Raw genomic sequence first — 15,127 nt, forward strand, 5'->3', positions numbered from 1 at the left:
TTATGTTTTACACGCGTTTTAAATTTTATTGCCGAAATCGCTTTTTCTCGCCGAGATAAGCACGTTTTCTGAAATGCCGCTCTCCCGTCACTCTGGTTAAAGTGTTATGAAAAAAAAGGCTGTTGGGGGCTAGGGAGTATCGAGTTGATCATTATACATGAAGAAATAACCAATTTCATCGTTTGGTTTATGTTTTACACGCGTTTTAAATTTTATTGCCGAAATCGCTTTTTCTCGCCGAGATAAGCACGTTTTCTGAAATGCCGCTCTCCCGTCACTCTGGTTAAAGTGTTATGAAAAAAAAAGGCTGTTGGGGGCTAGGGAGTATCGAGTTGATCATTATACATGAAGAAATAACCAATTTCATCGTTTGGTTTATGTTTTACACGCGTTTTAAATTTTATTGCCGAAATCGCTTTTTCTCGCCGAGATAAGCACGTTTTCTGAAATGCCGCTCTCCCGTCACTCTGGTTAAAGTGTTATGAAAAAAAAGGCTGTTGGGGGCTAGGGAGTATCGAGTTGATCATTATACATGAAGAAATAACCAATTTCATCGTTTGGTTTATGTTTTACACGCGTTTTAAATTTTATTGCCGAAATCGCTTTTTCTCGCCGAGATAAGCACGTTTTCTGAAATGCCGCTCTCCCGTCACTCTGGTTAAAGTGTTATGAAAAAAAAGGCTGTTGGGGGCTAGGGAGTATCGAGTTGATCATTATACATGAAGAAATAACCAATTTCATCGTTTGGTTTATGTTTTACACGCGTTTTAAATTTTATTGCCGAAATCGCTTTTTCTCGCCGAGATAAGCACGTTTTCTGAAATGCCGCTCTCCCGTCACTCTGGTTAAAGTGTTATGAAAAAAAAGGCTGTTGGGGGCTAGGGAGTATCGAGTTGATCATTATACATGAAGAAATAACCAATTTCATCGTTTGGTTTATGTTTTACACGCGTTTTAAATTTTATTGCCGAAATCGCTTTTTCTCGCCGAGATAAGCACGTTTTCTGAAATGCCGCTCTCCCGTCACTCTGGTTAAAGTGTTATGAAAAAAAAGGCTGTTGGGGGCTAGGGAGTATCGAGTTGATCATTATACATGAAGAAATAACCAATTTCATCGTTTGGTTTATGTTTTACACGCGTTTTAAATTTTATTGCCGAAATCGCTTTTTCTCGCCGAGATAAGCACGTTTTCTGAAATGCCGCTCTCCCGTCACTCTGGTTAAAGTGTTATGAAAAAAAAGGCTGTTGGGGGCTAGGGAGTATCGAGTTGATCATTATACATGAAGAAATAACCAATTTCATCGTTTGGTTTATGTTTTACACGCGTTTTAAATTTTATTGCCGAAATCGCTTTTTCTCGCCGAGATAAGCACGTTTTCTGAAATGCCGCTCTCCCGTCACTCTGGTTAAAGTGTTATGAAAAAAAAGGCTGTTGGGGGCTAGGGAGTATCGAGTTGATCATTATACATGAAGAAATAACCAATTTCATCGTTTGGTTTATGTTTTACACGCGTTTTAAATTTTATTGCCGAAATCGCTTTTTCTCGCCGAGATAAGCACGTTTTCTGAAATGCCGCTCTCCCGTCACTCTGGTTAAAGTGTTATGAAAAAAAAGGCTGTTGGGGGCTAGGGAGTATCGAGTTGATCATTATACATGAAGAAATAACCAATTTCATCGTTTGGTTTATGTTTTACACGCGTTTTAAATTTTATTGCCGAAATCGCTTTTTCTCGCCGAGATAAGCACGTTTTCTGAAATGCCGCTCTCCCGTCACTCTGGTTAAAGTGTTATGAAAAAAAAGGCTGTTGGGGGCTAGGGAGTATCGAGTTGATCATTATACATGAAGAAATAACCAATTTCATCGTTTGGTTTATGTTTTACACGCGTTTTAAATTTTATTGCCGAAATCGCTTTTTCTCGCCGAGATAAGCACGTTTTCTGAAATGCCGCTCTCCCGTCACTCTGGTTAAAGTGTTATGAAAAAAAAGGCTGTTGGGGGCTAGGGAGTATCGAGTTGATCATTATACATGAAGAAATAACCAATTTCATCGTTTGGTTTATGTTTTACACGCGTTTTAAATTTTATTGCCGAAATCGCTTTTTCTCGCCGAGATAAGCACGTTTTCTGAAATGCCGCTCTCCCGTCACTCTGGTTAAAGTGTTATGAAAAAAAAGGCTGTTGGGGGCTAGGGAGTATCGAGTTGATCATTATACATGAAGAAATAACCAATTTCATCGTTTGGTTTATGTTTTACACGCGTTTTAAATTTTATTGCCGAAATCGCTTTTTCTCGCCGAGATAAGCACGTTTTCTGAAATGCCGCTCTCCCGTCACTCTGGTTAAAGTGTTATGAAAAAAAAGGCTGTTGGGGGCTAGGGAGTATCGAGTTGATCATTATACATGAAGAAATAACCAATTTCATCGTTTGGTTTATGTTTTACACGCGTTTTAAATTTTATTGCCGAAATCGCTTTTTCTCGCCGAGATAAGCACGTTTTCTGAAATGCCGCTCTCCCGTCACTCTGGTTAAAGTGTTATGAAAAAAAAGGCTGTTGGGGGCTAGGGAGTATCGAGTTGATCATTATACATGAAGAAATAACCAATTTCATCGTTTGGTTTATGTTTTACACGCGTTTTAAATTTTATTGCCGAAATCGCTTTTTCTCGCCGAGATAAGCACGTTTTCTGAAATGCCGCTCTCCCGTCACTCTGGTTAAAGTGTTATGAAAAAAAAGGCTGTTGGGGGCTAGGGAGTATCGAGTTGATCATTATACATGAAGAAATAACCAATTTCATCGTTTGGTTTATGTTTTACACGCGTTTTAAATTTTATTGCCGAAATCGCTTTTTCTCGCCGAGATAAGCACGTTTTCTGAAATGCCGCTCTCCCGTCACTCTGGTTAAAGTGTTATGAAAAAAAAGGCTGTTGGGGGCTAGGGAGTATCGAGTTGATCATTATACATGAAGAAATAACCAATTTCATCGTTTGGTTTATGTTTTACACGCGTTTTAAATTTTATTGCCGAAATCGCTTTTTCTCGCCGAGATAAGCACGTTTTCTGAAATGCCGCTCTCCCGTCACTCTGGTTAAAGTGTTATGAAAAAAAAGGCTGTTGGGGGCTAGGGAGTATCGAGTTGATCATTATACATGAAGAAATAACCAATTTCATCGTTTGGTTTATGTTTTACACGCGTTTTAAATTTTATTGCCGAAATCGCTTTTTCTCGCCGAGATAAGCACGTTTTCTGAAATGCCGCTCTCCCGTCACTCTGGTTAAAGTGTTATGAAAAAAAAGGCTGTTGGGGGCTAGGGAGTATCGAGTTGATCATTATACATGAAGAAATAACCAATTTCATCGTTTGGTTTATGTTTTACACGCGTTTTAAATTTTATTGCCGAAATCGCTTTTTCTCGCCGAGATAAGCACGTTTTCTGAAATGCCGCTCTCCCGTCACTCTGGTTAAAGTGTTATGAAAAAAAAGGCTGTTGGGGGCTAGGGAGTATCGAGTTGATCATTATACATGAAGAAATAACCAATTTCATCGTTTGGTTTATGTTTTACACGCGTTTTAAATTTTATTGCCGAAATCGCTTTTTCTCGCCGAGATAAGCACGTTTTCTGAAATGCCGCTCTCCCGTCACTCTGGTTAAAGTGTTATGAAAAAAAAGGCTGTTGGGGGCTAGGGAGTATCGAGTTGATCATTATACATGAAGAAATAACCAATTTCATCGTTTGGTTTATGTTTTACACGCGTTTTAAATTTTATTGCCGAAATCGCTTTTTCTCGCCGAGATAAGCACGTTTTCTGAAATGCCGCTCTCCCGTCACTCTGGTTAAAGTGTTATGAAAAAAAAGGCTGTTGGGGGCTAGGGAGTATCGAGTTGATCATTATACATGAAGAAATAACCAATTTCATCGTTTGGTTTATGTTTTACACGCGTTTTAAATTTTATTGCCGAAATCGCTTTTTCTCGCCGAGATAAGCACGTTTTCTGAAATGCCGCTCTCCCGTCACTCTGGTTAAAGTGTTATGAAAAAAAAGGCTGTTGGGGGCTAGGGAGTATCGAGTTGATCATTATACATGAAGAAATAACCAATTTCATCGTTTGGTTTATGTTTTACACGCGTTTTAAATTTTATTGCCGAAATCGCTTTTTCTCGCCGAGATAAGCACGTTTTCTGAAATGCCGCTCTCCCGTCACTCTGGTTAAAGTGTTATGAAAAAAAAGGCTGTTGGGGGCTAGGGAGTATCGAGTTGATCATTATACATGAAGAAATAACCAATTTCATCGTTTGGTTTATGTTTTACACGCGTTTTAAATTTTATTGCCGAAATCGCTTTTTCTCGCCGAGATAAGCACGTTTTCTGAAATGCCGCTCTCCCGTCACTCTGGTTAAAGTGTTATGAAAAAAAAGGCTGTTGGGGGCTAGGGAGTATCGAGTTGATCATTATACATGAAGAAATAACCAATTTCATCGTTTGGTTTATGTTTTACACGCGTTTTAAATTTTATTGCCGAAATCGCTTTTTCTCGCCGAGATAAGCACGTTTTCTGAAATGCCGCTCTCCCGTCACTCTGGTTAAAGTGTTATGAAAAAAAAGGCTGTTGGGGGCTAGGGAGTATCGAGTTGATCATTATACATGAAGAAATAACCAATTTCATCGTTTGGTTTATGTTTTACACGCGTTTTAAATTTTATTGCCGAAATCGCTTTTTCTCGCCGAGATAAGCACGTTTTCTGAAATGCCGCTCTCCCGTCACTCTGGTTAAAGTGTTATGAAAAAAAAGGCTGTTGGGGGCTAGGGAGTATCGAGTTGATCATTATACATGAAGAAATAACCAATTTCATCGTTTGGTTTATGTTTTACACGCGTTTTAAATTTTATTGCCGAAATCGCTTTTTCTCGCCGAGATAAGCACGTTTTCTGAAATGCCGCTCTCCCGTCACTCTGGTTAAAGTGTTATGAAAAAAAAGGCTGTTGGGGGCTAGGGAGTATCGAGTTGATCATTATACATGAAGAAATAACCAATTTCATCGTTTGGTTTATGTTTTACACGCGTTTTAAATTTTATTGCCGAAATCGCTTTTTCTCGCCGAGATAAGCACGTTTTCTGAAATGCCGCTCTCCCGTCACTCTGGTTAAAGTGTTATGAAAAAAAAGGCTGTTGGGGGCTAGGGAGTATCGAGTTGATCATTATACATGAAGAAATAACCAATTTCATCGTTTGGTTTATGTTTTACACGCGTTTTAAATTTTATTGCCGAAATCGCTTTTTCTCGCCGAGATAAGCACGTTTTCTGAAATGCCGCTCTCCCGTCACTCTGGTTAAAGTGTTATGAAAAAAAAGGCTGTTGGGGGCTAGGGAGTATCGAGTTGATCATTATACATGAAGAAATAACCAATTTCATCGTTTGGTTTATGTTTTACACGCGTTTTAAATTTTATTGCCGAAATCGCTTTTTCTCGCCGAGATAAGCACGTTTTCTGAAATGCCGCTCTCCCGTCACTCTGGTTAAAGTGTTATGAAAAAAAAGGCTGTTGGGGGCTAGGGAGTATCGAGTTGATCATTATACATGAAGAAATAACCAATTTCATCGTTTGGTTTATGTTTTACACGCGTTTTAAATTTTATTGCCGAAATCGCTTTTTCTCGCCGAGATAAGCACGTTTTCTGAAATGCCGCTCTCCCGTCACTCTGGTTAAAGTGTTATGAAAAAAAAGGCTGTTGGGGGCTAGGGAGTATCGAGTTGATCATTATACATGAAGAAATAACCAATTTCATCGTTTGGTTTATGTTTTACACGCGTTTTAAATTTTATTGCCGAAATCGCTTTTTCTCGCCGAGATAAGCACGTTTTCTGAAATGCCGCTCTCCCGTCACTCTGGTTAAAGTGTTATGAAAAAAAAGGCTGTTGGGGGCTAGGGAGTATCGAGTTGATCATTATACATGAAGAAATAACCAATTTCATCGTTTGGTTTATGTTTTACACGCGTTTTAAATTTTATTGCCGAAATCGCTTTTTCTCGCCGAGATAAGCACGTTTTCTGAAATGCCGCTCTCCCGTCACTCTGGTTAAAGTGTTATGAAAAAAAAGGCTGTTGGGGGCTAGGGAGTATCGAGTTGATCATTATACATGAAGAAATAACCAATTTCATCGTTTGGTTTATGTTTTACACGCGTTTTAAATTTTATTGCCGAAATCGCTTTTTCTCGCCGAGATAAGCACGTTTTCTGAAATGCCGCTCTCCCGTCACTCTGGTTAAAGTGTTATGAAAAAAAAGGCTGTTGGGGGCTAGGGAGTATCGAGTTGATCATTATACATGAAGAAATAACCAATTTCATCGTTTGGTTTATGTTTTACACGCGTTTTAAATTTTATTGCCGAAATCGCTTTTTCTCGCCGAGATAAGCACGTTTTCTGAAATGCCGCTCTCCCGTCACTCTGGTTAAAGTGTTATGAAAAAAAAGGCTGTTGGGGGCTAGGGAGTATCGAGTTGATCATTATACATGAAGAAATAACCAATTTCATCGTTTGGTTTATGTTTTACACGCGTTTTAAATTTTATTGCCGAAATCGCTTTTTCTCGCCGAGATAAGCACGTTTTCTGAAATGCCGCTCTCCCGTCACTCTGGTTAAAGTGTTATGAAAAAAAAGGCTGTTGGGGGCTAGGGAGTATCGAGTTGATCATTATACATGAAGAAATAACCAATTTCATCGTTTGGTTTATGTTTTACACGCGTTTTAAATTTTATTGCCGAAATCGCTTTTTCTCGCCGAGATAAGCACGTTTTCTGAAATGCCGCTCTCCCGTCACTCTGGTTAAAGTGTTATGAAAAAAAAGGCTGTTGGGGGCTAGGGAGTATCGAGTTGATCATTATACATGAAGAAATAACCAATTTCATCGTTTGGTTTATGTTTTACACGCGTTTTAAATTTTATTGCCGAAATCGCTTTTTCTCGCCGAGATAAGCACGTTTTCTGAAATGCCGCTCTCCCGTCACTCTGGTTAAAGTGTTATGAAAAAAAAGGCTGTTGGGGGCTAGGGAGTATCGAGTTGATCATTATACATGAAGAAATAACCAATTTCATCGTTTGGTTTATGTTTTACACGCGTTTTAAATTTTATTGCCGAAATCGCTTTTTCTCGCCGAGATAAGCACGTTTTCTGAAATGCCGCTCTCCCGTCACTCTGGTTAAAGTGTTATGAAAAAAAAGGCTGTTGGGGGCTAGGGAGTATCAAGTTGATCATTATACATGAAGAAATAACCAATTTCATCGTTTGGTTTATGTTTTACACGCGTTTTAAATTTTATTGCCGAAATCGCTTTTTCTCGCCGAGATAAGCACGTTTTCTGAAATGCCGCTCTCCCGTCACTCTGGTTAAAGTGTTATGAAAAAAAAGGCTGTTGGGGGCTAGGGAGTTTCGAGTTGATCATTATACATGAAGAAATAACCAATTTCATCGTTTGGTTTATGTTTTACACGCGTTTTAAATTTTATTGCCGAAATCGCTTTTTCTCGCCGAGATAAGCACGTTTTCTGAAATGCCGCTCTCCCGTCACTCTGGTTAAAGTGTTATGAAAAAAAAGGCTGTTGGGGGCTAGGGAGTATCGAGTTGATCATTATACATGAAGAAATAACCAATTTCATCGTTTGGTTTATGTTTTACACGCGTTTTAAATTTTATTGCCGAAATCGCTTTTTCTCGCCGAGATAAGCACGTTTTCTGAAATGCCGCTCTCCCGTCACTCTGGTTAAAGTGTTATGAAAAAAAAGGCTGTTGGGGGCTAGGGAGTATCGAGTTGATCATTATACATGAAGAAATAACCAATTTCATCGTTTGGTTTATGTTTTACACGCGTTTTAAATTTTATTGCCGAAATCGCTTTTTCTCGCCGAGATAAGCACGTTTTCTGGTCCAAGTCCTGGCTGGCTGGCAGCAGCTTGGAAGCAGGAGTGGGAGGCAGCTGGTCCTTCCCTCATGCACCGTTACATCTGGGATCCAGGAGACGGCGCCATGGGAGGAGACGAACTACCTCGCCAGCAGTGGACCACACTTAACCGTTTAAGATCGGGTGTTGGGCGCTTCAACGCATCCATGCGACAGTGGGGACTGGCGGATAGTGCAGCTTGCAAGTGCGGAGACCCCGAGCAGACGGCCGATCACATCATCAACACCTGCCCCCTATATAGACCACCGTCGGAGGCCGGCCTCTTTGACCTGGGACAAGAGATGCTGGCGTGGCTCCACGACACTAAGTTGGAGCTCTGATGTTACACGAAAGAGAGAGAGCACGTTTTCTGAAATGCCGCTCTCCCGTCACTCTGGTTAAAGTGTTATGAAAAAAAAGGCTGTTGGGGGCTAGGGAGTATCGAGTTGATCATTATACATGAAGAAATAACCAATTTCATCGTTTGGTTTATGTTTTACACGCGTTTTAAATTTTATTGCCGAAATCGCTTTTTCTCGCCGAGATAAGCACGTTTTCTGAAATGCCGCTCTCCCGTCACTCTGGTTAAAGTGTTATGAAAAAAAAGGCTGTTGGGGGCTAGGGAGTATCGAGTTGATCATTATACATAAAGAAATAACCAATTTCATCGTTTGGTTTATGTTTTACACGCGTTTTAAATTTTATTGCCGAAATCGCTTTTTCTCGCCGAGATAAGCACGTTTTCTGAAATGCCGCTCTCCCGTCACTCTGGTTAAAGTGTTATGAAAAAAAAGGCTGTTGGGGGCTAGGGAGTATCGAGTTGATCATTATACATGAAGAAATAACCAATTTCATCGTTTGGTTTATGTTTTACACGCGTTTTAAATTTTATTGCCGAAATCGCTTTTTCTCGCCGAGATAAGCACGTTTTCTGAAATGCCGCTCTCCCGTCACTCTGGTTAAAGTGTTATGAAAAAAAAGGCTGTTGGGGGCTAGGGAGTATCGAGTTGATCATTATACATGAAGAAATAACCAATTTCATCGTTTGGTTTATGTTTTACACGCGTTTTAAATTTTATTGCCGAAATCGCTTTTTCTCGCCGAGATAAGCACGTTTTCTGAAATGCCGCTCTCCCGTCACTCTGGTTAAAGTGTTGAGAAAAAAAGGCTGTTGGGGGCTAGGGAGTATCGAGTTGATCATTATACATGAAGAAATAACCAATTTCATCGTTTGGTTTATGTTTTACACGCGTTTTAAATTTTATTGCCGAAATCGCTTTTTCTCGCCGAGATAAGCACGTTTTCTGAAATGCCGCTCTCCCGTCACTCTGGTTAAAGTGTTATGAAAAAAAAGGCTGTTGGGGGCTAGGGAGTATCGAGTTGATCATTATACATGAAGAAATAACCAATTTCATCGTTTGGTTTATGTTTTACACGCGTTTTAAATTTTATTGCCGAAATCGCTTTTTCTCGCCGAGATAAGCACGTTTTCTGAAATGCCGCTCTCCCGTCACTCTGGTTAAAGTGTTATGAAAAAAAAGGCTGTTGGGGGCTAGGGAGTATCGAGTTGATCATTATACATGAAGAAATAACCAATTTCATCGTTTGGTTTATGTTTTACACGCGTTTTAAATTTTATTGCCGAAATCGCTTTTTCTCGCCGAGATAAGCACGTTTTCTGAAATGCCGCTCTCCCGTCACTCTGGTTAAAGTGTTATGAAAAAAAAGGCTGTTGGGGGCTAGGGAGTATCGAGTTGATCATTATACATGAAGAAATAACCAATTTCATCGTTTGGTTTATGTTTTACACGCGTTTTAAATTTTATTGCCGAAATCTCTTTTTCTCGCCGAGATAAGCACGTTTTCTGAAATGCCGCTCTCCCGTCACTCTGGTTAAAGTGTTATGAAAAAAAAGGCTGTTGGGGGCTAGGGAGTATCGAGTTGATCATTATACATGAAGAAATAACCAATTTCATCGTTTGATTTATGTTTTACACGCGTTTTAAATTTTATTGCCGAAATCGCTTTTTCTCGCCGAGATAAGCACGTTTTCTGAAATGCCGCTCTCCCGTCACTCTGGTTAAAGTGTTATGAAAAAAAAGGCTGTTGGGGGCTAGGGAGTATCGAGTTGATCATTATACATGAAGAAATAACCAATTTCATCGTTTGGTTTATGTTTTACACGCGTTTTAAATTTTATTGCCGAAATCGCTTTTTCTCGCCGAGATAAGCACGTTTTCTGAAATGCCGCTCTCCCGTCACTCTGGTTAAAGTGTTATGAAAAAAAAGGCTGTTGGGGGCTAGGGATTATCGAGTTGATCATTATACATGAAGAAATAACCTATTTCATCGTTTGGTTTATGTTTTACACGCGTTTTAAATTTTATTGCCGAAATCGCTTTTTCTCGCCGAGATAAGCACGTTTTCTGAAATGCCGCTCTCCCGTCACTCTGGTTAAAGTGTTATGAAAAAAAAGGCTGTTGGGGGCTAGGGAGTATCGAGTTGATCATTATACATGAAGAAATAACCAATTTCATCGTTTGGTTTATGTTTTACACGCGTTTTAAATTTTATTGCCGAAATCGCTTTTTCTCGCCGAGATAAGCACGTTTTCTGAAATGCCGCTCTCCCGTCACTCTGGTTAAAGTGTTATGAAAAAAAAGGCTGTTGGGGGCTAGGGAGTATCGAGTTGATCATTATACATGAAGAAATAACCAATTTCATCGTTTGGTTTATGTTTTACACGCGTTTTAAATTTTATTGCCGAAATCGCTTTTTCTCGCCGAGATAAGCACGTTTTCTGAAATGCCGCTCTTCCGTCACTCTGGTTAAAGTGTTATGAAAAAAAAGGCTGTTGGGGGCTAGGGAGTATCGAGTTGATCATTATACATGAAGAAATAACCAATTTCATCGTTTGGTTTATGTTTTACACGCGTTTTAAATTTTATTGCCGAAATCGCTTTTTCTCGCCGAGATAAGCACGTTTTCTGAAATGCCGCTCTCCCGTCACTCTGGTTAAAGTGTTATGAAAAAAAAGGCTGTTGGGGGCTAGGGATTATCGAGTTGATCATTATACATGAAGAAATAACCTATTTCATCGTTTGGTTTATGTTTTACACGCGTTTTAAATTTTATTGCCGAAATCGCTTTTTCTCGCCGAGATAAGCACGTTTTCTGAAATGCCGCTCTCCCGTCACTCTGGTTAAAGTGTTATGAAAAAAAAGGCTGTTGGGGGCTAGGGAGTATCGAGTTGATCATTATACATGAAGAAATAACCAATTTCATCGTTTGGTTTATGTTTTACACGCGTTTTAAATTTTATTGCCGAAATCGCTTTTTCTCGCCGAGATAAGCACGTTTTCTGAAATGCCGCTCTCCCGTCACTCTGGTTAAAGTGTTATGAAAAAAAAGGCTGTTGGGGGCTAGGGAGTATCGAGTTGATCATTATACATGAAGAAATAACCAATTTCATCGTTTGGTTTATGTTTTACACGCGTTTTAAATTTTATTGCCGAAATCGCTTTTTCTCGCCGAGATAAGCACGTTTTCTGAAATGCCGCTCTTCCGTCACTCTGGTTAAAGTGTTATGAAAAAAAAGGCTGTTGGGGGCTAGGGAGTATCGAGTTGATCATTATACATGAAGAAATAACCAATTTCATCGTTTGGTTTATGTTTTACACGATGCTGAGCTCCGGCTGGAAGTGTAAAAAGAACCGGGCTGGTTAAAAAAAGAACCGGGCGACCCGGTAAAATTGCTTAGCCGGGGCTCTGGAAGCCTAACACGGCGTGATCTTGTCCAAAAAGCCGCTGCTGAGCTCCAGCTGGAAGTGTAAAAAGAACCGGGCTGGTTAAAAAAAAGAACCGGGCGACCCGGTAAAATTGCTTAGCCGGGGCTCTGGAAGCCTAACATCGCGTGATCTTGTCCAAAAAGCCGCTGCTGAGCTCCAGCTGGAAGTGTAAAAAGAACCGGGCTGGTTAAAAAAAAGAACCGGGCGGCCCGGTAAAATTGCTTAGCCGGGGCTCTGGAAGCCTAACCCGGCGTGATACTGTGCAAAAAGCTGCTGCTGAGCTCCAGCTGGAAGTGTAAAAAAAACCGGGCTGGTTAAAAAAAAGAACCGGGCGACCCTGTAAAATTGCTTAGCCGGGGCTCTGGAAGCCTAACACGGCGTGATCTTGTCCAAAAACCCGCTGCTGAGCTCCAGCTGGAAGTGTAAAAAGAACCGGGCTGGTTAAAAAAAAGAACCGGGCGGGCCGGTAAAATTGCTTAGCCGGGGCTCTGGAAGCCTAACACGGCGTGATCTTGTCCAAAAAGCCGCTCGTGAGCTCCAGCTGGAAGTGTAAAAAGAACCGGGCTGGTTCAAAAAAAGAACCGGGCGGCCCGGTAGAATTGCTTAGCCGAGGTCCTGGAAGCCTAACCCGGCGTGATCTTGCGCAAAAAGCCGCTGCTGAGCTCCAGCTGGAAGTGTAAAAAGAACCGGGCTGGTTCAAAAAAAGAACCGGGCGGCCCGGTAAAATTGCTTAGCCGAGGTCCTGGAAGCCTAACGCGGCGTGATCTTGCCCGAAAGTCGGCCTCTATACTTCCATATTAGGTACCAGGCGCTCAGAGCCAACTTGGCAAAAATTTTCTAAGTGCCCACGGCTCTGCGGGGATTGTGCGTCCGACCCGCGCCGGTTCTCCAGCCGGCCTAAAATAACGCAAAACCAGCCTCTCCCCCTGGAGCTCACAGCCAAAGGCGAAACTTTTCTAAGTGCCTACGGCTCTGCGGTTTTTTGAGTCCGCCCCACGCCGGTTCGTCGGTCGGCCTCAAAAAGCGAAAAATCAGCCTCTCTCCCTGGAGCTCGACTCGAGTTGATCATTATACATGAAGAAATAACCAATTTCATCGTTTGGTTTATGTTTTACACGCGTTTTAAATTTTATTGCCGAAATCGCTTTTTCTCGCCGAGATAAGCACGTTTTCTGAAATGCCGCTCTCCCGTCACTCTGGTTAAAGTGTTATGAAAAAAAAGGCTGTTGGGGGCTAGGGAGTATCGAGTTGATCATTATACATGAAGAAATAACCAATTTCATCGTTTGGTTTATGTTTTACACGCGTTTTAAATTTTATTGCCGAAATCGCTTTTTCTCGCAGAGATAAGCACGTTTTCTGAAATGCCGCTCTCCCGTCACTCTGGTTAAAGCGTTATGGAAAAAAAGGCTGTTGGGGGCTAGGGAGTATCGAGTTGATCATTATACATGAAGAAATAACCAATTTCATCGTTTGGTTTATGTTTTACACGCGTTTTAAATTTTATTGCCGAAATCGCTTTTTCTCGCCGAGATAAGCACGTTTTCTGAAATGCCGCTCTCCCGTCACTCTGGTTAAAGTGTTATGAAAAAAAAGGCTGTTGGGGGCTAGGGAGTATCGAGTTGATCATTATACATGAAGAAATAACCAATTTCATCGTTTGGTTTATGTTTTACACGCGTTTTAAATTTTATTGCCGAAATCGCTTTTTCTCGCCGAGATAAGCACGTTTTCTGAAATGCCGCTCTCCCGTCACTCTGGTTAAAGTGTTATGAAAAAAAAGGCTGTTGGGGGCTAGGGAGTATCGAGTTGATCATTATACATGAAGAAATAACCAATTTCATCGTTTGGTTTATGTTTTACACGCGTTTTAAATTTTATTGCCGAAATCGCTTTTTCTCGCCGAGATAAGCACGTTTTCTGAAATGCCGCTCTCCCGTCACTCTGGTTAAAGTGTTATGAAAAAAAAGGCTGTTGGGGGCTAGGGAGTATCGAGTTGATCATTATACATGAAGAAATAACCAATTTCATCGTTTGGTTTATGTTTTACACGCGTTTTAAATGTTATTGCCGAAATCGCTTTTTCTCGCCGAGATAAGCACGTTTTCTGAAATGCCGCTCTCCCGTCACTCTGGTTAAAGTGTTATGAAAAAAAAGGCTGTTGGGGGCTAGGGAGTATCGAGTTGATCATTATACATGAAGAAATAACCAATTTCATCGTTTGGTTTATGTTTTACACGCGTTTTAAATTTTATTGCCGAAATCGCTTTTTCTCGCCGAGATAAGCACGTTTTCTGAAATGCCGCTCTCCCGTCACTCTGGTTAAAGTGTTATGAAAAAAAAGGCTGTTGGGGGCTAGGGAGTATCGAGTTGATCATTATACATGAAGAAATAACCAATTTCATCGTTTGGTTTATGTTTTACACGCGTTTTAAATTTTATTGCCGAAATCGCTTTTTCTCGCCGAGATAAGCACGTTTTCTGAAATGCCGCTCTCCCGTCACTCTGGTTAAAGTGTTATGAAAAAAAAGGCTGTTGGGGTCTAGGGAGTATCGAGTTGATCATTATACATGAAGAAATAACCAATTTCATCGTTTGGTTTATGTTTTACACGCGTTTTAAATTTTATTGCCGAAATCGCTTTTTCTCGCCGAGATAAGCACGTTTTCTGAAATGCCGCTCTCCCGTCACTCTGGTTAAAGTGTTATGAAAAAAAAGGCTGTTGGGGTCTAGGGAGTATCGAGTTGATCATTATACATGAAGAAATAACAAATTTCATCGTTTGGTTTATGTTTTACACGCGTTTTAAATTTTATTGCCGAAATCGCTTTTTCTCGCCGAGATAAGCACGTTTTTGCCGCTCTCCCGTCACTCGGGATAAAGTGTTATGAAAAAAAAGGCTGTTGGGGGCTAGGGAGTATCGAGTTGATCATTATACATGAAGAAATAACCAATTTCATCGTTTGGTTTATGTTTTACACGCGTTTTAAATTTTATTGCCGAAATCGCTTTTTCTCGCCGAGATAAGCACGTTTTCTGAAATGCCGCTCTCCCGTCACTCTGGTTAAAGTGTTATGAAAAAAAAGGCTGTTGGGGGCTAGGGAGTATCGAGTTGATCATTATACATGAAGAAATAACCAATTTCATCGTTTGGTTTATGTTTTACACGCGTTTTAAATTTTATTGCCGAAATCGCTTTTTCTCGCCGAGATAAGCACGTTTTCTGAAATGCCGCTCTCCCGTCACTCTGGTTAAAGTGTTATGAAAAAAAAGGCTGTTGGGGGCTAGGGAGTATCGAGTTGATCATTATACATGAAGAAATAACCAATTTCATCCTTTGGTTTATGTTTTACACGCGTTTTAAATTTTATTGCCGAAATCGCTTTTTCTCGCCGAGA

The sequence above is a fragment of the Syngnathus leptorhynchus genome, chromosome 1 (assembly GCF_054491065.1).
Source record: "Syngnathus leptorhynchus isolate UIUO chromosome 1, UIUO_Slep, whole genome shotgun sequence".
Taxonomy (NCBI): Eukaryota; Metazoa; Chordata; class Actinopteri; order Syngnathiformes; family Syngnathidae; genus Syngnathus; species Syngnathus leptorhynchus.